General features: G+C 48.3%; 1 long non-coding RNA gene across 1 annotated transcript in view; it reads left to right on the forward strand.

The window, feature by feature from the left end:
- Positions 1–24,634, forward strand: part of LOC308199929 — a 48,578-nt gene that overhangs the window by 19,636 nt on the left and 4,308 nt on the right. Inside the window, exons 7-11 of the long non-coding RNA XR_013955094.1 lie at positions 100–4,370; positions 4,948–5,070; positions 8,426–8,736; positions 15,547–23,691; positions 24,028–24,196. This is a non-coding gene — a long non-coding RNA (uncharacterized lncRNA). The remainder of the gene's footprint in view (positions 1–99; positions 4,371–4,947; positions 5,071–8,425; positions 8,737–15,546; positions 23,692–24,027; positions 24,197–24,634) is intronic.

A 24,634-nucleotide genomic window follows, 5' to 3' on the forward strand; every position in this document is an offset into this window, starting at 1 on the left:
AAAGCATTAGAGACTCCTGGGAATGAAAGAGACCAGAGGAGCACAAGATGCCACTTTTCTTTACTTACTCTATTGTATTTGACATTTTGCTTTTTACAGGTTACTTGTAAAAGCCCCGGTGAGGAGTGATCCCCATCTGGGGCATGTTCCAGCAGACGTGGTGGGGTGTGACAGCGAGGAACGCCCGCTGCCTGACTCGTCCTCAAGCTTGCTGCATCCTCGCTGCCTGCCGTCACCCTGCACAGGAGGAGCTCCAAGGTCGCACGTGTCCCCACGGCAAGCCTGCTCCTTGTAATGCAAGATATGGCTCCTTGGGGGCTGGCAGAATCATGCCATCAGGACTGAGCGGTAAATAATCAGCCTGTTTCTGCCTCCTTAGCTTAGATGACACATCCGGAGGACTGATACCGGCTGGGGCATGAGGTCCTGTGCTCATTTCATACAGACCATTACCGCAGAGCAACACGTCTGGCTTAGCTGCGTGTAGCATCACAGACAACACAAATATACTGCTCCAGCAAGGCGTTTGTCAAATGCGGAAAGTATCACAGGCAAATTCCATCTTGGGACTTCTTCAGGGACCAACGCATGCAAAAACATCTGGCAAGGCAGGGGAATAGTTTTGAAACTTTATATTTTTTTCTAAAGATGTACAGTGTTCAATCATAGCCTTATAGTTATTCTTTGTCTAGGGTAGAATATAATGCATGAAAAGTCAAAAAGCAGCAAGCTCATTCAGCGAGATCAACAGTAGTTCATTTTATAGCATGTGCAACAGTGTCTTATTTTGTGCTTGACACAGCAAACATTCCTAGTGTCCAGCCAGCGTCTTAGAAGCTTTATAAAGAGACAGACGAAGCAAGAAGTACTGCAAGCTGCTTTTGTGTCTTCTGCTGGATGCCCTCAGTGCCTTGCAAATGCCTGGGAGTCCAAAGCAGGAGGCAGGAGTTGGCATCCCCTGTTTACACGTGGGAAAACAGAAGTAAGAGAGTTTGACTCCTATTCCCAAATGCAGTCGCTAGCTTTGTGTCTCTGTCTTTTTCGTGCCAAACCGTGAGAGTTTTTAATGTTCTGGCATGTGTGCAGAACAAAGACCAACTGTTCGCTGGTTTAACTGGTTTGACTTGTACACAGCTCCGTTGAAAAGGTACCTTAGTGTGAAGTCTGCGTAGCACAGTGAAGAAGCAGATGTTCCCTCCATCCCTGCTGCCCATCAGGTCTGGATTTCAGAAATGCCCCAGCCGAAGCCAACAGTGTTTGCACTGTCCAGCACTGCTGAGAGCTGGGCCAGGTGTTAGATCAAATGTCTGGAGCTGAGAGTGTAACATTTTTTCAGATGTGCTTCTCAGTGATTTTTTTCCAGACAGATGCGGGAAGTCTGTGGTAGAGCTGGGAACAGAGCCTGTTCCTGTGCTGCAGGAGGCTGTGTGTCTGACAAGACACAGGCACGGCCCTGCAAAGTAAATGTTGTGATTTCACAGGGGGAGCTGAATGGCACCCAGCAGTTGCACCAGGGATTTTTCCTTCTTTCCAGGCTCACAGGGGTTTGCACTGTGGCTAAAGCCTCAAAGCCTCTGAAATTCAGCAGGAGGAGGCTGGTGCTTCACGTTGGGTCAGTTGTGCCAGCGCATCTTTCGAGAGGGTACTGGTGTTTCTGTGTGCAGCTCAGCTATGGGATGGCCTTCCTGGAGGATAACCTGGCAGGAAGGCTGGTGAGACACAAGTGAAAAGCACATCGTAAGGCTGATCTTAATACCAGCTTTCACAGAAGAGTGTTTTACACCAGGAGCAGTCTGTTGACTCCAACAGTACGTAAAAAGCTTCTTTCTTAGCTGAGCAGTGGAATGAGGACTGGGCTTATGAATGGTTTTGCTTGCTTGTGTGTTTTCCAGAAGAATCACACATTTCTTTCCTTTCTAATTCCTTAATTGAGCTTATCCGTAATGGGAGAGCTTGTCATGTGCTGCGTCTGAATGTCACATCCCCTGCCTGTGCTGGCCATATGGCAAACCCTGGGAGCAGCACTGGGGCTGCCAAGCGTGGGCAATGCCTCGCTGGCCCTTCTGCAGCTGGGTGACATTAGTAAGGCTGGGACGGCCACATGTTGTGGAATGGACTGGATGAGCAGCTCCCCGCTGGTCTGTCTTTTCCGTGTTTGGATGGGAGCAACTCCATGGCATAGACTTTTCTGGCCTAGAGCTTGCATGAGTTCACATTCAAAGATTACTTTCTCAAGACATTCTCTGTTATTTGTTTAAAATGTGCCATTTCCGTAGGTTGCACCTGCTCTCAAGGATACCACCCAAGGGTAAATACGGAGAGGGCACAAAGCCAGCAGCGTGAGTGCAGTTTCCATGGGAAATGCAGGCAGGTATCTCTACATGGAGTAAAATGCCAGGCTCTGGGTGTCTGCTCCATTCCCCTGCTCTGGGATGTGGCGATGAGCACCCAGTCTCCAGAGCATGGAGACTGCTTGGGTGGCTGAGCTCCCTTAAAAGAGGAGTTCAAAACTGCATCTCAAGCACCCCTTTGCCAGAACAGATCAGGAATTGCAGCTTTTCTTGAGTAAAATTTCAGTCAGGCTTAATTTTCTTTTCATTTCTGTTTTAAAAAATACTAAATATTGAGCTCTCACTGTGTAAAGAGAGGAATTTTAGGTTTAAAAGCAGGATTTAAACTCTTCATTTAGAGGGGAAAACTGGAGGTTTTTCCAGTGAAACTGCTTCCATGGAAAAAGTTCACTGAAGAACATTATGGTTAAAAGTATTTCAGCCATCTGCCATATGAAGGAGGTTAAAACCTCTCAGACCTCTCCCACTGTGAATATGCAGGATTTTCTTCAGTAAAAGGCTGCATCTTTCACCTGTGGATGAAGTCTCCATTTTTTGATCGATATCCGTGTCATTGAAACATGCAAATGCAAAGGAGTTTGGGTGTAACTCTAGCCGATATGTGGCAGAGAGCACTTGTGGGCTGGCAGCAAGATAGAATCAGTGACCTAATCAACCATTTCCCTCTCTAATTGCTTTGATTGTATGGTTTAAAGAATTACACGACGTGTATTTTAGTTGGAACAAGACACTATTATTGAGTAAAGTGCATAATAATTGTGTTTCAGGAGGTGAAATAAACGTCGATCACCAGGCACTTTAATCCATCATTGTACTTGGCTAAATTACTGAAATTGCACTACATTCAATACTAAAATTACTTGTAATAAAGTGATTGCTGAACTGACACTCACAAAAAGATGTCTAGTACCTACATTTGTTTTCCTATTTGACAATTTTAGGCTTCAATCTAGGGAGGGAGGACTTCCTGCAGCCTTCATTTTGGTTGATAGGAATGGAGGGCACGTAGAGCCTTGCAGAGGCAGGGTCTTTTAGCACCGAAGGACCTGCCTGCGTGAAGTACCTCCAATTTCCTTTAGCTTTCAAGTCCTTGCTTAGGTCACTGGATAGGTCCATTTTCCGTACATTTACAGAAACATTAGAATTTGACACAAACCTTGCTTGTAATGATACACCACTTGCTTGTATTGCTGTGCAATTTCTTCACTAGCCCTTCGCTAATTAATACCACATTTTGCAGCCTGGGATAAGTGACTTGGCAAAGGATCTATAACATGAACCTCGCTCCTGAGTGGGGGGGAAAAGGCATGTTCCTCATGCTGAATCTCCAATAGCACTTTGGAGATGACCGTGACTTTTGTTGATTCTTCTTCCTGCAGTCCCTACACGCTGCAGGATTTTAGTTAGCAAAAAGCAAAACTAAAAGCAGAGGTCTTGATTTTGGTTTCTGGGTATGACATTTAGATCAGGCCCACCTAAAAGGACATTACTTTTTGTTTGATGTAGTACTCCAGTGATGTTAACAAACTGTATAATTAACTGATGCTGAGCTAAACTAGGCTTTAAAAAACAAAAAAAAAAACCTTTAGGTGACGTATGTGGCCACACGCTTGGGAGAATACATAGAATTTTTTTCCGCAGGCTAAGCAATATCCTTTTGCAAAGGTATATAACTGCTTTCTCGTGAGATTGAGCAGCTGAGGAAATATCTGTTTTATACGGGGAAAAACATTTTGTGGTAATATGGAAATGATCATTTGATTATAGTTTACAAGAATTTTGTTACTGACTCCTGTCCTTGGAAAACTGACTTGCTTTCTGAAGACCAAAGCCTTCTTTTCTTTCTCAGAGGTTTTCCCAGCCTGGCTTAGAACAGATCTTCAAGAAATTTAATTGCAACATGTTAGAATTTCTCTTTGGAAGAGAAACACACAGTACATCCAGGAAACACTGAACTTAAACCCTCTCTTGATGTTTCCATGGCCTCAGCCAGAGGGATGAAACCTTTCTTCATGGCAGGTGACTTAATCTGTAGGTTTACTGACTGTCTTAACAAAGTATCAAACGCTCTTATAGATTTTTTTTTCTGCCTTTCCTTTAGATGAAAGGAGATGTGAATGTCGTCTCCATCAGCAGTCACTGCATAACATATTCACATACTGTACAGTCTATTAAAAAGTTTCAATAAGCTAAGCAAATATGAGGAATTCTGATGGGAAGGAATTAAAGCTGTCCATTTTTTTCTTCCCAAATAAATATGCGAGTTAATCTGAAAAAGTGAGGAGTGCCAAATATTCATCCTATGTGCTAAAGTGAGTCATGGTAAAGGCAGACAGTTTTATAGTGCAATTTCTTTACTTGTGCTGGAAATGGATAGCTTCCAAGTGACACTTATGAAACAATTAGCTGTTCATGGATAATCTGATTTGTATGGAAATGTAAAGATAAGCGATTTAGCTGTGATCTCAGCTGCAGAGTGACTGAGGGTGGTGGGCTATACTCAACAGTAAAAATCCCTTTTCTTTTATCAAATGGCACTTTCACTGAAATGTGCTGGATTCAAGCAAGTAACAGCTCCCTTGTCTTTCTTTGCTAGGATGACACACTACTGATTTGCATCATTAGAGATCCTTGCTGATGGCTAAACTGCTTTGCATCTAAATGAGACCTAACCTGAACAGCTGTTCAACTGGTACATGTGAAGGATTTACAGTGCTGGGTAAGGTCCCCTCTCACCACCAGTCTCCAAGGGAACTCTGCTCTGGGCTGCTAGAAAACATGCAACTTTTCATACCTATGTGTCTGCAGCTTGGGCAGGGGGCAGAGGTTGGGGGACCAGATGGCCAAAAAACATCTTGAAGCCTTTTTACATTTTAAAGCTAAAATGTTCATTTTTCAGTCTCTCTCTTTTCCTTGAAATTATCATGCATATGATGGAAGTGATGCAATTTTTATTTTCCATGTGTTGCACATGCCCATTGTCCGTGCCCAGAGAGATGATGCTGCCTCTGAGAGATGAGCTGAGGACCCAGCCAGTCCACCTCCATCACGCCCAGAGCAGCCAGGCTTTGACTGCCACTGTTCTCTGGCCCCATGGATTTGCCGGCCCATGCACAGCTTTGTAAAAATGCTCACACCTCCTTTGACCATATAGCACCAAGCTAGTTGCGTGTAGAGGGATAGTACTAACTGTATAGCAAAGGTCTGTCCTGCATCCTAAGATGCTGCTTGTGGAAGAAATTGTGATGAGGGCTTGCCTTACTCAAGCTGTAGACGAAGGCCCTTTGGGAAACTCTTTTTTTTCTGTGATATTTTCAGCTTAGTTTCCAAACCCACAGAGGCCTGGCAAAGACTGGTAGGCAGCCAAGCCTTGAGTGACTATTCATCTGCCTGAACCCTCCCTGTAGGGCTGCCTGTCTGTGGAGCAAACCACGTCGTCAAGGGCATTGTTAACGATGCGTCAGAGATAAGAGTAGTTCTCAGCCCAGAGAGAGCCTTGAGATGGTTTGGATCCTTAGCTAAAGCACCAGGGAGGCCCATATCCCTAGAGCAGAGGCAGTAGTGCCCTGAAATCTAAGGAGCAGAAAAATACATGCACTCTGTTTAATGTTAGAGGTAGCACTGCCAGTGGCCAGATTCAGAACAATATTTAGAGGGCTTCTAAGACAGCATTTGTAGATCTGGGTGTAAAAGCCTGTAAAAGTGTTTGGTTGCCTAGCAATGCTAGCAAAGGCAGGCAAAGCGTCTTGGTCTGGAAGGGATGCTTTAACGCTGCTTATTCCTCCGCTGAAGCTAGAAGAGAAGGCAACGAGTGCTGTGATCCCATCAGCTCTGCAATAAGTCCCTGATGATAGGAGGGCTCAGGGGTGAAATCCGGCACCTGGCACCTCTGCACCAGGTGTTAAGTGCAGAACTACTGATGGTAAAATCCTTCTGGTGCTGCTTAGTGGGGAGGCAGAGCTCAACCTGTTACAAACACATCTTCCTCTCTTGAGTGTGGTTGGTTTTATCTCCAGGTTAAGAGGGTCTTGGGATCCCAGATGGAAGAGGAAGCTGTTTGGCTTTCAGAGCTTTGTTTACTTATATGAGACCTAACAAACATCGTTGTTAAGGCCCCTCAGGAGGTCTTTCTTATGAAGCTGGGGCCTATTGGATTAGGCAAATGAGAGCCAGAGATTTCCCTAATAGCTTGACAGGCCGTGAGGGATTAGACTCTTGTGGGCTGGTGTAAACTTGTGGGACAGAGGTGCTGTGGCGCGGGTCTCTTAGCTGTGGATAAATACCTTGTCAATGCGGGTTAATCTTGTTTGCCTTGTCTTCCGTAATGCCGTGTTACAGGACATAACCTCCGCCAATTTAATCGCTGTTGGGATTGAACTGTAGGCTTTTGTTTGGTGCATGCACCTCCTCCGTTACGCAGCGCTTTCGGCTTTACAAGGGTCAGTAATTAATAGTAATTTTTAGCTCACATTGGTTCAAGCTCCTGAAATAGTTGCTCCTTTGGGACCAAAGGTTCGATTGCAGCTGACTGAAGGCAGCTCCCTCTGCAGAGGCCCTACTGCTGCCCACGTGCTGCGGATCTGCCGCTCCTTTTTCAAACAGTGGTGTTAGCTCTGTCTGCTTCCCCAGATAACCCAGCAGTCCCTTCCCCGGGACTGGGATCCTGCCTTGTCATTATGCTGTGCTCAGGGCAGCGCGCCAGCACTGGCACGGCACCCCGCAGTGCCTGAAGGACACCCCCAGGGAGCACACACCCCTCCCTGGCACACTCTGGCACCTTTCACTTAAGTGAAAGTGGGAATTGGTGGTGACTGTCCTAAAAGGCAGGGGACAGTTAGCTGCAGAACTGAAGTGCAAGGGCTGTTAAGGGGTTGTAAAGAAGCTGCATGTGGGACTCCTCTGTTCCTGGCTCCCTTTACCTAGCTCTGATAAGTAAAGGGCTGTTAGTGTTCAGAGCTCACAGAGCTTCATGGCTTTTGTAGGATTTCCCATGGGTTGAAGACTTCTACTTGTGGCCAACCCAGAGAAAAGCAGGCTCCTCTGCTGGGCTAGGTTTGGCCCCCTCTGCTCCCAGGGCACAGGCCAGGATTGTCTCATTAAGGTGCAGGGTTATCCCATCCAGCCCCAGATTTTTCACACTTTTTAGGTGTCTTCACATTCTCCCACTCCATATCTTCCCCCGTCCTCCTTACGCATACACCAACAGCCTAGCAGAACTGGGTCCACCACAGGAACTGGCTCCAAAAATTCACAGCCACTGGGGACACGCAGCCCCACGTCTTCCTTGGTGGATGCTTGCTGGAGCTGGGGCAGCAGGGAGGTTCACTGCAGCACATCCCCGGCGCAGAAGCAGCCTCCTCCGGAGCTGATTAGCATCTGCAAGGCTCTGGCAGGGGACAGTGCAGGTGGGAGGAAGAGCTCAGGCCGGTTCCATTTGCTCCACAATAGGCGGCATCTCTCTCAGTTGTGCAAATTGCCCGTGCACTCCGGGGGGCCGTAAGCCCAAATTGCTCCTCAAAAAGCCCAGCCCCTCCTTCCCCTGCTCAGCGCAAGGCTCAGCCCTGCGCTGAGCGGGTGGCAGAGCCGCAGGGAGTGGGGCAGATGGGGACAGCACGTGTCAGCGGTGCTGGATGCCAGGTGACAGCTTCCCAGCGGCAGCGACAGGAAAGGCTGCCCTGTGTGCGTGTGCTAATGGCAGGCACCTGGGCTCAAAAACAGCAGAGACGGGGGTGTGAAAAAAAAAGAGGCCCTGGTCTTGTCCCTGACACCTTCAGTCACCCAGAAGAGAAAAGCTGCAGGTGCCCCACGGTCTGTAAATAGAGACCTTGTAGGCTGGTCTTGTACTAACACATCCCTGAGATAGCATCGAGTCTTCTTGCATGAATGAAAGGAGCTGTGGAGCAGTGGTGTGTTGGGGGGGTAACAGCAAGACCCTCATCAGCTGCACACAGCATGCTCTTCTGTGCCACGCGTGGGGTGCTGGGCCGTGTCAGGCCCTGGGGCTTTCCTGGCTGTCCCACTACATGAGGTGCCATCCATCTCCCATCCATTTCTCTGTCTTCCTTTCCTTACAGGTAGTGGGAAGTTTTAAATCACCGTGTGAGCACAAAGGAGAGAAGCTGTCACGAGAGCATGTGTGATGGGGGATTTTCACTCTGTGCTGCAGACCTCCATTGCCTCCCTGGCTCTGCTTTTTGCACATCACAGCACCTACCTCTGGGAAAGACGAAGCTGAGAACCAAGAGCCGTCCAGCACAGAGCCCCAGACAGACTGGAGCATTCATGATATGGTCTCAGGAGACCCTGCACTAGCTTCTAAATTGTCTGTGGAGTGGGACCTGGCAGAGTGAGGCACAACAAAGGTTTTGGACTGAAACAATAAGAGGTAAGATTCCCCCTGCACGTGCATTACTGGCTGCATTCCTTTGTGCTACAGCTGATGTAGGCAAGCTGCTTGGGAGAAACAAGCTGGGAGAAGAGTTATACTGGCTCGTGTTAGCACTGCTTAGAGCAGAAAGGCTTCATTTGTTTTGAACCTCCTACCAGACAAATGCTGTGCCCTGGCTGCAGACTGAGATCTGAGCTAAGCAAGCTTACAGCTGCACCCTGCCATAGATGAGTTTTCCATGGCTCCAGAGGAGCAAAGTTGGTCTAATGTGCTTTATTACTGCTCTTTATTCTTAGTGTGCACTAATGAATTCTACTAACGCACAAAACCCTGCATGACAAAGAAGCCCTTGATCTTCTTCCACACCCCTCCTTGTTTCTAACCCCTTTTAACATTTCCTGCTGATAGACAGCACACCTCAGCAGGTGGCAAAAAGCAGTCTGTGTGCGGTGTATGCTCCTGAAGTGAGCTAGCTGAGTCAGGGTCTTTCCTCTCCCAAGATCTCACCCTTGTGTGGTGAGGAAACAGTACTCTTTACCAGGCCAGGAGCTAGCTTGCATTTTGACCTGGAGCTCTGGTAGCAGCCCCTGCTTTGTGAGGCAGGCCCAGGAAATTCTTGGGTTAGGGCTAAGAGAGCAGTTGCTATCTAACTGATGCAGCTGTGGATATCATTCGTGTTCCCACAGCCATCTTTTATCAAACACAAAGCTTCTGCCACCCTTCCCTCCCTAGGCACGGGAGCCTCATGGAGCAGAGCCATGAGCATTTGTATAAAACTGACCCGAGAAGGAAAAGGAGAAAGAAGGAGAGGGCTCCTCCTGTTCTGGACAAGATGCTGGGCAGCACAGGACACACATCACTAGGACAAGTCAAAGTTTTCAGTCTGAGTGCTAGGCTTTATAAACAATTAAAAGTCATGCAGACAACTGCTTATATATTGTCTGTGACTGCCATATCCTGCTTCAAGAGTCTACCAGTTGCATAGTTCTAGGGCTGGCCTTTCTGCCTAGCAGGGAGCTATTGGGGTAAAACTTCAAGTTCCCAGAAGCAAGTTCTTTGGCCACCTCCATCTGTACAGTCCAAACGTCTGTGGAAGAAATACATTGGGAATACATTGTCACACTGTCCATCATCATCAAATTCTGTGGACTCTTACCTCTTATTGTGCCTTTAGAGACCGCTTTGTTCTCCGATTCCTTTTCTTTAATGGGTTCTGTCTTTACTTGCTGGAGTCCTTGTACTTAGACAAGATGCAAGTTTTGCATCATAAAGGGCTTCCTAATAGCCAACAGTGTGTCCTGCTGCTCCATGTCTCCCCTTGCTGAAAATTAAACATTTTCAAATAAACTCCTGAAATTAGGAGCTGAATGTCTCTGTATCTGGGGGGCCTTGTGCATGGCTGGAAATGAGACGTTTCTGGCTTTTCCCAGGAATTGCAATTGAACGGTTCAAAAAATGACAATCCCTAACAAAACTTTTTACAAAGTATTTTGCTTTAAATACTTTAAATCACATTGGATGTATACACTTTTGCTCATAGCTTTCCTTGCTTCTCTTGACAGCACACTCCAGTGACATCCCAGATCCCTCACTGAGAAGGGCTGTTGGGTGCTCCATCCTCAGCTAGACTTTCAGACCCCTAGGAAGGGAACAAGAAAAGAGAAGGGAAGGCTCACTGCGAGCAGAAACGTTAGCAATTCTCCTTCACCACAGGAGACGCTGCAATTCTGCGTCTGCAGGCCCTAGTACCGTATTGCCTCGAGTAAGTAATTGTCCTAAGCGTGATCTCCAGGCAGAATCAAGTCCTGGTCCAAAGCAGTGCACGCCACCATTTTCCTGGCAACCTCCAGTCTGTCTCCTTGTAACAGGCTTCCCAACTGACAGGCTTCATTTTAGGATGGTAATCACATAGAGAGGCTGTAGTAAGTGAATTTAATTTCTTTTCTGGCCTAGCAGCAGAGCCTCTTGGATGAATGGTCAGAGTTTGCATTTAAAAGCTCAGTGCAAAAAGTAGTATCTATGGGTGATTGAGCTCACAGTGTATCCCGTAAATCTGCACTTCCTCACTGTATATGAGAATGCTGGGTGTTGGGAAACCTTCAGAACTGTAAGCGGAGAAGGAGCCCCATTAATTCCTGTCTAGACTGGCTTCTGAGCCCAGGTTCCAGAGATGAAAGGGCACTTTATTAAGACAGGGCATAAATCCACCCTGCCAACAAGTCCACACTCCTCTGGATTATTTACACCTCTCTCCCTCCCTCTGGTCATTGCCTGTCCCTATATAATCTACATTAAAGTTCTGACAGGATTAAGCCAATATATCTTAACTTTTGAATATCAGGCTCTGTGTGCTTTCGTTTCCACCGTGTCACAAAAAAAAAGGACTTCATGTTTTCACAGATAGACTGAAAAAAAGTAGGTGTCTAAGGAAGGGAGCTTGTTGGACATTGGTCGTGGGGGTGCAGAGAGCATGGGCGTTTTAGGACAGAGCCTCTGAGGAGAGCAGGCCATTTTACTACAGAGATCTTGTGACTTTTCATTGCTATTGCTTTATTTCTTGTTGTTGGAAAGTTCCTATAGACAGTCCGTGGTTTTTTTACTGGTTATAGAAAGAGCCCCAGCACTGTAGGAGCCTGGTAGATCCTGTCGTCTTTGTGTTTGCGTGAGCTTTCCCACCTTTCCTTGCAGCCAGGCAATGAGGAGCAAGCAGTGCTTGTGGAAAAGAACCTCAAAGGGACTTTGACACAAGTATTTTTAGGCTGGAACAGTAAAATGTGCACTCACTGTATCAATGTCTCTGCAATGCTGGCACATGGTTCATTTCACAGCTCCTCTTCAGAAACAGGAGTGCGGGCTGGGGTTTATAGCAGCTAGGTGGGTGCTATGCACTGAAATGAGAGGCAGGCACGGTGCCTGCAGCTTCATTCAACAAAATCTGTGGATGGCATGGTAGAGTTGCAGGACTGCAGCCTGCAAGGCGACATCCAGGCCCTGCTGCAGGACCGGAGTTCATTCTCCCCAGGCATTACCTGGAGCATTACCAGGCGTTGTAACCAATAGCAAGGTCAATACTTTGGTAAGAGCAACAGTTACTTTGGATTCATTTGTTTGGAAGGAAATTTGAGTTCACGAGCACTCTCTGATGCAGGACTTCCTTCCTGGGGCATGTGATGATAGAGCTGTACAATGCTCAGAGCTGTGTGACTGAGGCATGCTGCAGATTTCAGCACATTGTGGCAGTGGCAGGCTAAGGGAATGACAAGTCCTGTTGAAAGGACACGCTTGAATTTTTGTGCAGAGATCTGAAGAAATCACAGTGTCACAGTCTGCTCAGGTCTGCGTTTCAGCTGCCTGCAGTACTTGCAATCCTTTTGTATTCTCTTTCTGTTGCAGATTTTAGTAAATGAGCTTACTGGTATGTTCAGTTTGAAGTCATTAGCAAATGTTTACTTAGAGTGAGTTTGAAGCCTATAAAAAGGACTATCTGAAGTGTTTCCAAGATTTACATTCATTTGGCCAAAGAAATCATGATACCTGACTTACGTGTACAGTCCAAAATAACCAGGCTGCTCCATTTTTTAATATCAAGGGCTTGCACTAAACTTAAAAAAACTGCTTCCAAACCATGGCTCAGTCAGACTACAGAAATATTTCAAATAGGTACACTAAAATAAATGAAAAGCTTTTCACATACCTGGGGAGGAAAAGAGGAAAAAAAATCACTGAACGTATTATTCAGCAACTTTCATACTCGCAGAACAGTCACTTTTTCAGCAGCGTTAAAGGCCAGCTTAATCTCTTCATTAAGTAACCAGCTTGGTCTCTCCATGTGCTGCACCACCTGAAAGTGCAAGTAAAACACCTGACTTTTGCCTTTTTGCCCTTGTTGTCTAGTTTATTGTTACATTTGGGGCCTCAGTAAACTGCAGTTGTTAAACAGATTCTACCCTTTCCTTTCTAGCAGCTTTCTTTGAGCTGAATGAGCTCAGTGTAATCCCCACGTCCTTTCTGCTCATATAGCTGGATGAATTTCCTATGCCTTATCATCCTTTTTGTTCTCCTCAGTGCAGAGCCAGGTTTTTGTCAGGATAAGCAGAGGGCTCCATTGCTCAGGGCCACAACTGAGCACAAGCCCAAGAAAGACAAGAGCCTTATTGAACCTGCCCCAGCCAGGACTGTGTCGCCCCAAGCCCTCCGGGCAAGGCACTCATCCTCTGTGCGGGGAGAGCACCTGGCAGCTGCTGGATGCAGGGATGGGGCATGCTGCGTTTGTGCTAAGGACAGAGCAGGAGCAGTAGGGTTTTGTGTCGCAGAAATAGCCCACAGAGTCCCAGAATTACTTCCCACTGGCTTTACTTTGGTTCATCAGTTTCTGTGTCTCAGTGGGTAGAGTCAGCAACAAGTCTCAACAGCCAGCTGTTAGCATGGCCTGGGAGAAAACACTCAAATACTCAAAAGTAGGCAATATAGGGAGAACAATCTTTAGAAAGAAGCTGATTTTTTTCATTTTGTGGGGCATATTTTTACATTTTCTCCAGTCTAAATTCACCAGGAAGCAGGTTTCATGGTAATCTCTTATATTCCATCTTTTTATACAGAGAGAGCCTTGCAACAAATATGAAAGATGGTATATGTATAAGGACCAAGTCTCTATTTACCTGCAGAACCTGATTAACAGTGATATTGTTAATATGCCCTGTGTTGCAGGCAGTGCTCTGATGGCAGTGTGCGTGAATACGCCAGATTGCTTGAAATTAGGGGCTGCTGTTAGTGGTCTTGTTCCTGCAGCACAGAGCACAGCAGGGTGCTTCCAAAATACAAGGTTATTACAGGGACAGGTGACCCAGGGAGGACCTTCATCCGCTGCCCTGATGATAACTGAGCTAGAAAGTTTGACACCATCATGAGTGTCCCTGCGTTGCCACAAAGTCTTGTAGTCGGCTGCTGTTTAGACATGTCCTGTGCAACTATTTTCAGCTGTGTTTACAGACGTAAGGAACAGAGGTTTTATCATCTAAATACTCAAATACCTTTTCAAATAAGGGAAGCAGACAGGTTAGTTTGAATTACAGGAGCAAAAAGTTTCCCCAAACCTCCATCCACTGGCTGTTCCACTGGATTTCTTGGTTGTACCTAGAATCTCCCCTCCTTTCTGCAGGGCACAGCACACCAGTCCTGTAGAAACCCAGTCAAGTGCTGGAGTACCTCTGTTCTGCACCAGCTGTAAAAAAGGTATTTCCCCCGAGACACTGTGAAATAATAAAATGACTGAAAAAATCAACAATAAATAGATAAAATTGTAATACCTTCCCATAAAATAAGTTGTTGTTTTATAATCAACCATCCTTCATCAGATAATACTGCTGAAGGAAGAGCTACTTCCAGCTGGCATCTGGCCCATCTTTCATTTTCATCAGAAGGAGGTGAGAGAGAAGGAAATGGTTGGGATCTTCCAAGAATGCCAGCATGGAAAACCCCAACACCTTTGTACTGGAAAGATGCTGCCATTGGCTCTTTTAAAATAACACTAAATAAGAGCTGGGGAGAATTATCCAAAAGGCAGAGAATTTTTGTAAACTTTTGCTATCTAGCAATGTGGAGAGACCCTTTTCTTCTCTGTTTAACTTGCTTGTTATTTCCTCCTTCTGGCATTTATTAATCTGACTGGTTAACCATTGAGTCCAGCCTGCAAACAGATCTCGTCACAAATCCTGTTCTCCACGGTGTACTGGGAAAAGGCTCTGGCTGAACAAACTCATGTCTTCATTCCGAAGGGCAGAACTAAATGATGGAGATAGATGTTTACCATGAAATTCACACTAAAGCTTTCCCGTTTGGAGCAGCCAGCAATGCTGTGATGACACCAGGATTTCCATTTGTAGACAAGCTGCATTTTGACAGAGCCCTTTGCAATTCATCGACAATTTGGGTGCTTCTGGCTATGCAGTATTCACTGCACCCATCCCAGTCCTGATAAGACAAATCTGGAGCCCTAATCACAGGGGTAGTGTGTTCAATAACCATTGCTCTTTAATTGTTTCTGATCTTTATCTCCATCTCTCTCCCCTAAGGTTTTTTTTTTTTCCTGTGGGAGGATCAGTGCTTCTCTTTGAACTGACTTTTCCTTTCAACATTTATCATTCAGGACTGCTCTAGTGCTGTTCCAGCACAGAAGCTGCTTGCACACTATTTGTAACAGCTGCTTTTTTTTGAAGTTTGCTATTTGTGGTGTGATCCCTTGCTTAAACCACTCGACATTGCCTTTCCTTTTCAACTGTGCACGAGACCCCCCCCACTGCACAATGTGCTGCTGCCAGAGCTGGGCCTGACCCCAGCCCTCCTGCCTCCAGTGGTTTCACATCTGACCCAGGGGGAGCATTTCCATGTGCTGCAGGGTGACCGGGCTGAAAGCACAGCCTGAGCACTGTGCTGTGAGTGCGGGAGGTGAGCCACAGCCAGGTGTGATGTTCAGGTGGGGGCTGATCCCAGCTCCAGGGGGATCTGCACCTCTGGAGACTGGCCTTTCAGTCTGGGGATTTTGCAAAGAAAACCTCAATGCGCTTGAAATATGAACAAGTGTTTGGGATAATGGAATAAGTGAAAAATAGTGTGAGGCAGAAAGAGAAATCAAAGCTACAACCTGATTCCATCAGTGGAGTCGTCATGTCCTATGGCTCATGCATTATTTTGTAGCATGGGGACCAATTACTGGACAGCTCTGCCATTTGCATCTAATTATTAAAATAAATAATGTATACATTGACCCGAAAGTGATTTACTCTCACAAATCACCCTTTGCGTTGGTAGCTGACAGGACTGCTCATGTCTGAGGAGCTGAGAAAGCCCGTGGTGCTGTCCCTGTTCCTGTACAACATGCTCTGCGGCTCCTGTTGTTTAATCTCTGTCCATCCCCACCTGAGCGGGTGCCAGAAGAGAACCTGCTGCACCCCTGGGAGCCCCAGCCACCAGGATGCAGCAGGGCAGCTCAGTCAATATTGACTTTACTGCAGGCTTTGGTGCACAGCGATGGTTATCTTGTTCACTGGGTAGGATTTAGCCCATTAGTACAAGTGTCTTTGAAGCCATTAAATACACAAAATGAATGGACTTGAAAAGTGGTGTGTCCTTTCAAATGGGGGCATGTTATCAGCCCATGCAGGTTATAAAGACCAAGGCCTGTTCTTAGGGCTGCATACTGGGCAACAACTGTAAATGGGACTCTTACGGGGTGATCTCTGTCTGCCACGCTTGTTGGTTTGGCATATAACTCTCCCTTGCATTGTTGGCACAGCACTTTGCAGGGTTTTCTTTGTTGGTGCAGCTGTGCAGCCCTGCTTTTCTGGCTCTGGCATTAGACTGGCTGAAAACTTTCCACCCATGCATGTTTGCCTTATGGGAAGGAGCGTTTTGCACAGCATGAAACTTTCCATTGTATTCATGATCAGTTCTGGGCAAACTCGTTCAAGGTAGGAAAAAAAAATCTGGTCCACGAGAGCTGACTCCACGGGCACAGGCACCCCAGGGCGCAGACAGCCCTGCTCCTTGCTCAGAGGCAGGATTGCTGCCAGCAAGGGGTGGCACAGCCTGACCTTGCGAGTGTGCCCACAGAGGCACGCTGCTCTGGGCAACGGAGTTCTGCTGGCCCGGGTCACGCCAGCCAGAATTTCAGGAGACAGCCCAGCGATGATCTGACCTGCTGTGTGCAAAGCCGCGGTCGCTTTCCCCAGCTGTGAGTGGGAAGCTCCCAGGTAGCAGGATTTCCTCCCCTCTGCACAAGTATTTGGCAGCCCCTGAGCTGGGGTGGTATGAAGGTGGTATCTCTTGAGGAAGGCCATAACGAGCTAGCCATTAGCACAGGAAAGGTGTTTGCATGGTGCATGCAGGCTGAGCTCCTTGCGTGGTGACTACGGACAGGTAGTGCTCTGGGTTCACTTGGTGCTGAGAAATACTCTTCCATGACCAGCCAGGGGAACAATCCTGGGGAGAGAGAGAGGAATACCCCTGGAGGGGTGGGGAACCTCCAGGGACCAGGTAGGAAGCAGCACAGGGCGCTCTCACCCCCACGTCTGCCTGCAGAAGCCCAGGGTGCGTACACCTTGCCAGCCCCCAGCTCTGCCTGGTGCAAAGGGCTACCTCTAAACCAAGAGAAGGAACTGCAGCTGGAAAATAGGGCCCATGGTGTGCTGCGTTAAGGGTGGTTGATCTCACCTGAGATGGGTGGGCTGCACGGCTGTACTGCCAATAAATGCTGACTGGGGGAGCAGCTTGGCTTGCTGCTGCACTGATGGGGTACTCAGGTAGGGAGCCGCGTCTGGAAATGGGAGTCTGTCTGTCTCTCTTTAGCTGCAATCTAGGAGCTTCTGCATTAGGAATGAGAAGAAAGGGAAATGCGGGAGGTGAGAAAAAGTCTCTGATACCAGGCTTAGGGCAGCAGAAAAGGGATGGACTCCAGTGAGGCTCCAAACAGAAAATGGAAATAAATCTGTGGTGGGTGGCACCAGGCCTAGGGCTGTTCATGGGTGTCTCTGGAGAAACAGAGCCTCTTGCTCACCATCCTCTTGTACTGCAAGTAATCTTGTCCTCCTGGAGAAAAAACTAGGGACAGGGTTGTGCTTGGATGAGGAGAGGAGGCAGCTCTCAGAAGCTTTTCTGAGAACTGCGTCCTGGTGGGTGTGCAGAGCTCCTGTGCTCGTTTGACCTATCCTGCAGGGTGGTGGCATGGCAAGTGCTCCAATATTCGTGATGCCCAACTGAGAATGAATTCTGATAACTTTATAGTGCTTCCCTATATTATAAACCAACCTTCAATTCATGTTAATAGCTTGATATGGGATTTAAATGCTCTAAATGAGGGAGAAGAGAAAAAAAAAAAGCACTGGTGCCTCTGTTATTAGGAGGTCTTTAGCAACCAGGACAGGTTTAATCATCGAGTGGATAAATCTGCAGTTGGATTAAAGCCTAATTGCCCTGTGATGAATCCCTCTGCAATATTTCATATCAAGCACTTGGTTTACAACCAGGCCTGAGTAGGGAGCTCTGCAGTGCCTATTGCTGCGCTCGGGACACTGATGCAAATGCCTGGTTTAATTTTATTCTGGTGCTTTAGAGAAAAGCAGAGAAAATAAATAACTTACGGGCTCTGGCAAAGCAGCACGAAGGTGTTTCAGTGTAGCTTTTTTCCCAGCTAGAAAACAAGCGCCTGTGTTTTACCCTCTTTGCCTGCTGCGGGCCAGAGGCCGTTTCAGGTCTGCTTTTGGGCTGCTCTCTGAAAGCTTGGCTGCAAGGCTGGCTTGGCAAAGGCTGGAGCAGCACCAGGCAAGCCGGCTTATGTGGTGACCTTAGCGCTGTGGTTGCTCTTGCCAGAGGCAGTTAATTTCCCTAAAAGCCATTCCTCAAGGTACTTTTGAGGGGCTTGCTGCTAACGACCTGCTGGCTGTGAAGCGTTGCCTCTAGCCACCAGATCCGAGGTTTCTCAGCGATGTCCAAGGGTAAAGCTGAGGGCTGTGTCCTTGTGCGAGCTAGGAGAGGGAAACGTGGCCCTGGACTTGCCCTGTTTGCTACGGGAAGGAGGCAGCTTGTGCTTTGCTGGGTTTTCCCATTAACTCCCTATCTCCTAATAAAATACTACCAGGAAAAAAAAAATCATTGTTCCTGCCAAATTTAACAGGAAATTGAGAATAAATATTTTACTCCAGCAAACTTGGTTTTTAGCAGCACAAGCTTTTCCTGGGGGTGGGTAGACGCCTGCTTGGTCTATCCTTTAAGCCAGCCCTGGCAGAGCAAGTCACTGCGGGGAGCTGGGCGCTGCTGCAGCCCACACGGGAGCCAGGTTTGCTGGAGGGGATGTAGCTGTGGCTGCTGTCACACCTCCCCATCCACCTCTTACAGGCTTTTCTCACAGCTAGCCATATATGCAAGGGGATGAATGTGAGTTTTGCTTCCAAATGTGAAATCAGCTTCGTGTAATACCAGTTTGGGGCAAAAAAGGAGCGTTTTTAGCCCTAGTCACATCAGTAGAGATGCCGAGGGTGCTGCTGTGCCATAGGAAAGGGGCTGAACATACAAAAGGGGTAAATGAGCTGAGGCAGAGCAGCAGACGCAGCGTGGCAGCTATTGATAAGCCCTGGCCTGGGCACGGCTCTCCGAGGAGGCTCTCGGCTGGTCTGCGGGACTGCTCAGAACAGGGCAGTGCTCCTCGGCCCGTGTTGTGTGGAGAAAAACGAACAGCCATTAAAAGTGATCAGCAGCCCTGGCGTCACATAGAAAGCCCAGAGAGTAGGGAACAAAAAGCAGTTTTTCTACATCTACTGGCGGGAGGGGGAGCGGGAACACACCTTTTTTAATCCAGAGGGAGAAAAATTACTAATGCAGTCCAAAAGCAAGGGGGAAGGCAAATACTGCACAATGAAGTAAATAAACTGCTCTGAAATAGCCTCATTAAAGCAGCCCACGATGTTTTTACAAGTGGATTTTATTTTTTTTTTTTGCAGAGGTGGCAAGGTGGCTTATTTGGAAGGGGTGATTAGTACCTGGAAGGGCAGGGTGTGGGCAGCCTGCAGCTCACAGAGCGGCCCATGTCTCCATCCAGCCCAGCTGCCTCGGCTGGGGGAATAAAAGCTATCCCTCCCACCTCCTGGGAAGGAGGAAATGAAGTCCCCAGGCCTTTGTGGGCTCATCCAGCTCCTCCTGCGAGGGATGGAAACAGCCAGGGTGTGGGGTAGGGCACAGCAGGAGTTGGCCAGGCGCCTCCGGCACGCAGGGGTGAGCGAGCTGGAGGAGGGTGCTGAGCCCCAGCAGCATCTACACCTCCTTGTAATCAAGGCTGAGTCAGAGCTGTACCAGGTCATGTTTTTTCCAGCCGAGGGGAAACTTGTGCCATGCATTCACCTGCATCTCAGTGCCTGCCAGCTCTTACACCAGACGTTTGAAAGCCCACACGTGGTATTTTCACCAGCTGAGCAAAAGTCTTCTCTGAGCGGATAATATCTTGTTGTACAGCATCATTTCTGAGAAAGTCTCATCCTGGAGAAAAGCTCTGTAGTTTACCTCTCTGTTTTAATTTCCTTGCCTGACGGCAGCAGGCCTGAGTCTGCCAAAAGGCACCGTTGAGCTCCACAGGCTGAAGTGCCTGGGGGCATCTTGTTTCTGCAGGTCTCCCGAGGGACTAAAACCAGGGCAGCGCTTCATCTGCATCACCAGCCAGGGTCCTGCAGGGACAGACTCCCAGGAATGGAGCCTGTACCTCTCCTTGAGCCCTGCTGCTGCCGCTCAGCTGCACAGGGGCTCGTGCCCTTGCTCCATCAAGCCCAGAGAGCCCAACTCTGCCCTGCTCAGCTTCCAGGAGGTTACTTGGGTGGCACAGCCACCCTGCCCGAGCTGTGATATGGGATTGTCTTGGCAGGTTTTTCTGCAGTCACAAGCCTCAGACGTGTGAAGTGTCTAAGCGCTGCTTTGTGTGCTCAGCTCTGGTTTGGATCACCTCGGGCAATCTGTGAGCACAAGAGCTCCGTCCTGTGAAACCTGAGTTTCTGCGAGATTAGGGGCGTTCAGGTTAAGGCTTTAGGGTTTTTGATGTGAAACCATCCAGACGGTCTGAATGTCCTTCCAGCTGGGGCTGTGCTCCTTTGAGGGCTTGAGGCTCTGCTGAGCTTTGAACATCTAACAAAGCCCCAGACCAGACAAGCTGTCCTCGTTCAGTACAATGTTTGCTCGGTTGTAAGAGAAATATCTGTAGTGGGATGCTTTCAGCTCCAGGGAAAATCAGGCAGGTTTTCCATAAGATTTTTAAAACAACCTATAAATTCATCCATGGAGGCGAAACTCCCTGTCAAAGCCATAGTTTCTGTCTAATACCTGCTAGAAAAAGCTCTGCTTTCAGCTGTTGAGACAGCTAATATCATTCCTGTCTGACCTGCAGGTTTCATCCTGCTATGTTCTGTGGGGACTTTTCCCAGACTACAAGTTAGACTAGATAAACAGTTTCATATGGACACAAGAGAGGTAATTATATCTAGGAATGAAATGGTATTTCTCCTGTGTTTGACAGCAGTAAAATGCAAAAGAGCAGTTGAAAACCAAAGGGGAAGAATATCAGAAAGAATGAAAAGTAAGGGATAGGAGGGATTTAGACAAATTCACTAGAAAAGGCACCTTCCTCTGAGGGATTTGGAAATGCAACCAACAGTTACATCAGGGAGAATGCAAAAAAAAAAAAAAAACACACACAAAAAAAACCTGCAGTCTGTAAAGATCTGTTCTTTTTTACTCCTAAGCCCACATCAAGGGTGATTCAAGCACCCTCCTAGAAGAGAGAAAATCCATTGGTGAATGTTAGTGAAATCCTGGATTTATGACAAACAGCTCTGCAAATCTCCTTTCTCTGGCCAAGCCATCCTTTGGACTGGCCTGGATGAAGAAGACTGGGAATGGCAGGGAAAGCTGCCTGTAGAGCTTTTCATGTGGTTTCCATGGCTGGAAAAGCATGGCTGGGTTCCCTGCCTCCTTGTAAGTGGTCAGAACAGCTGTTTCATTTAAAGTGGGGCTTGAAGTCTCAGGTATGTTCCAGGAAACCAGCGTGGCAGGGAGCGAGACCAGACAGCACGTGGCGTGCGGCTCGGGGAGATCGCTTGTTTTCCTTGAGGGTCTTTGCGATGGGCTGGGCTGAGCAATCCTGCTGCTGGCAGCCCTTTGCACACCTGGGATGCTAGGAAGAGACTGCATGGACGCCGTGGTGCTGTGCACACGTGCTGCGTTGTTTTTCTCTGCTCCGGTTTGGTTCCACTGCCAATGGGAACAGCGCTGCTTTGCTTCCAAGGGACAGAGTTCATTCCTATGCTTCCTTATTGAGGCATTTAAATGCAAGCCCCCGCTGAGATAGCTGGAGAGCTGGTTGATGTTGTCTTGGTTCTCAGTGACCAGTGCCCTCTGCTCGTGAGCAACAGATGAAATCTGTGAGCTCAACGTGCATTACTGGTTGTGTGGGGAGAAAGAGAAGGCCAATAGCAGGTCAAGCCAGGAAGACTCAGCAGTCCTCTAGAAATAAGAGGGGAACCCACCAGGACGCGGAGGCAGTACCCCTGGCTGTGCTGCCTCTGGGAGCTGTGGGCAGCAGCCAAGGGAGCTGTGCTCAGCTCCCTTCTGCCTGCACCCTGCTCCCCCTGCTCTGCCCACGCTCACAGGAGCACCGTACTGGACTCATCCCAGTGCCTGCACTGGGAAGGGCTCCTGCAGCCTTCTGCTGTCCCTGCTCTGCCAGCGGGTAGAGCTATTCCTTCATTGCTCTCAGTACTTTTTTCTCTCTGATGGCTCCTGCTCCCCATGTGCACGGCTGGTTGTCCCTGCTGGTGAGCAGCAAAACCTCCTGCAGTTTCACTGCTGAGCAGATCCTGCGGTTGCTCTTGGCGTGCTCCTCTAACTTTGTTTTCCATCCTGCTCCTACTGGCCCTCCTTGCAGTCTGATTTGTTCCGCCAAGTGCCTTCCATGAAGAAGGGAAAGAAGGCAGGAAGATGCTTTTCACCCGGCTCTCAGACATGAAGTCATCAAGCTGCCTGAGTCCAGCTTTCTTGCGCTCACTGGCAGCACGGGACATGGTCTTGACAGCCTGGATGCGCTGTTTCTTCAGCAGAGTACAATGCCCCTTTGTGCAGGGCTCCTGGGCTGGCCAGGTTAGGTTTTGTTTGACAAAGCCTCTTTAAATTTCAATTTTTTCTCCATGGGGTTGTGAAGAAAAAGATTTCTTTCTTCTTCCAGTCAAATCTTAGCCTGAGTTTGTTCAAAACAAGTCTGTGACCCTAGAGCTAGGTTTCAGGTTTGCAAATAAACCTGTAACCCAGGCAGCCCAGGCATTTTGTAATCAAATTTGTGCATAATAAGATGCTCTGATTTCAAGCCTGGAGAGAAAAGATGGGGCTGGGAGGCCAGAGAATTGCCTTTTACTCCAGCTTCCCCTGCAAGCTGTGTGTAGAAAATTACACCATGGCTCTGTTTGCAGCTCCCTTGCTTGTCAAGTGGCACCGAGCAGTTGAGATGTCTTGCAGGAATGGCGTAAACCTCTCCCCACGCTTCCAGAATGCCTGAGGTCCTTCCATAAAGACGATGAGAGAAGTGAGGGGGATGGAGGGAGTTTCCTCTGGAAAGGGGAATCCAGAATGAGAAACACATTCAGCCACTGCACAGAGTAAAAACACACGCGCTTTGATTGCAGGAGCCAGACCGTGCGTGCCTCACATGTGCAGCTGCCCAGATTTATGGCCTGTTATCCTCCTGGCAATTACTGGATGTTGTGGTGGGCTCTGCATGAGCGATGCACAGGTTGCCCACACAGCCCGGCCTTCTGAGAAATGACACGGCGCTTGCCATGTGCTGCGGCCAGCAGCAGCTGTGCTGGAAAACCACCACGGAGGAAATCACAAGTTAGTGAGTCACCGAGACCGCTGCCAGCCTGTCAGGAGACTCTCCATAACTCAGTTTTCGTGTGCTTGTGCTTCTGCTCTGAAGCAGGCTCAGATGCCACCTCGAGCAGCGGGGCGGTCGCTGGAAGGTGGCAAGATGGACCTGGTTTTCATTCTCCTACCCCAAAGGGATGTGAGTGCCGTGGAAATGGGAAGTCTCCCATGCAGACTGCAACACACCCCTCAAAGGCCAGCAGAGATGCTGCCCCATGCCCCCAGCCCTGCCCAGGAAAGGTGCTGCTTGGGACGGGGACAGGAGCACGCTGCTGCCACGATGCTTCTGGCCCTGCTGCAAGCATCAGTATCGAGGTCTTCCCAGAGCTTTGGTCCAACTCTGAGGTCCAAGTGGCTCAGGCTTTATCTGTGCATTGGGAGATCCCTTGCAGCTGCTCTGGCCCAAGAGCACGCTGCTGTGCCTTGGACACAATTGCACTTACATCATTTACATCTATGAGAACGGGCAGAAAAGCTGTTGATGCAAGTGTGTCAAGCAGGCAGAAGGTTTGTAACATAAAATGCAGGCGTTTATCCAGCCAGCCGGCAGAGTAAGGGTTTTCTTAGAATCCTAGAATGGGGTTGGAAGGGACCCTTAAGAATCATCTAATTCCAACCCCACTGCCATGGGCAGGGACACCTCCCACCTGCCCAGGCTGCCCAAATCCCCATCTAGCCTGGCCTTGAACACCTCCAGGGATGGGGCACCCACAGCTTCTCTGGGCAGCCTGGGCCACCCTCTGAACAAAGAATTTCCTCCTAACACCTGATTTAAATCTCTTTCAGCTTATAACTGTTCCCCTTTTTCCTAACACTATCTTATTTTCCTTCTGTGCTGCCCAGGGAGATGAGGCTGGAGAGCAGTCAGGCTGTGAGGGCGCCTGGCTGAGGAGCTGGGGGTGCACAGCCCCAGGCAGAGATGTTTCCTGCACACCGAGGAGGATGCTGGAGCCCATGCTGGGGAACAACCCCCTGGGGAAAGGGCAGCGTTGTGCTGTGGGACACAGAGCAGGTAGGGACGGTGCCGCTGTCCCCCTACGGAGCTGGAGCTGCCGCCCCTGCCTCCCAGCTCGTCTCCCCCACCCGTGGCTTTAAATGCCTCTCTTCCTTAATCCCAAACAAGTGGGAGTGGGATGCGGAGCAAACCATTTCCAAATGCTTGTGCTGGGGGCTCTGGGCTGGGTTTTGCTCTCCTTAAAGCCAGAGGCAAAATCCACAGGAGACAGAGGTGCTAAGATACTCCCTGGCTGAGTATCAGATGCTGTTTTCCTTGGAAAAGAGAGGGGTCCATGAGGTGCAATTTTGTCAGTGAGCAAGACCAGGTATTTTCAACATCAAAACAGACAAGAAAGTAGAAGCATTTTCTATGGAAACGTAGTTGGATAAAGACTACGTTTGGGATTTGTGCACATAAATGCTTTTACTGCTTTCTTTTACAAAAGCTGGGCAA

This window comes from Anser brachyrhynchus, assembly GCF_964034855.1.
Source record: "Anser brachyrhynchus genome assembly, chromosome: 9".
NCBI classification, from domain to species: domain Eukaryota; kingdom Metazoa; phylum Chordata; class Aves; order Anseriformes; family Anatidae; genus Anser; species Anser brachyrhynchus.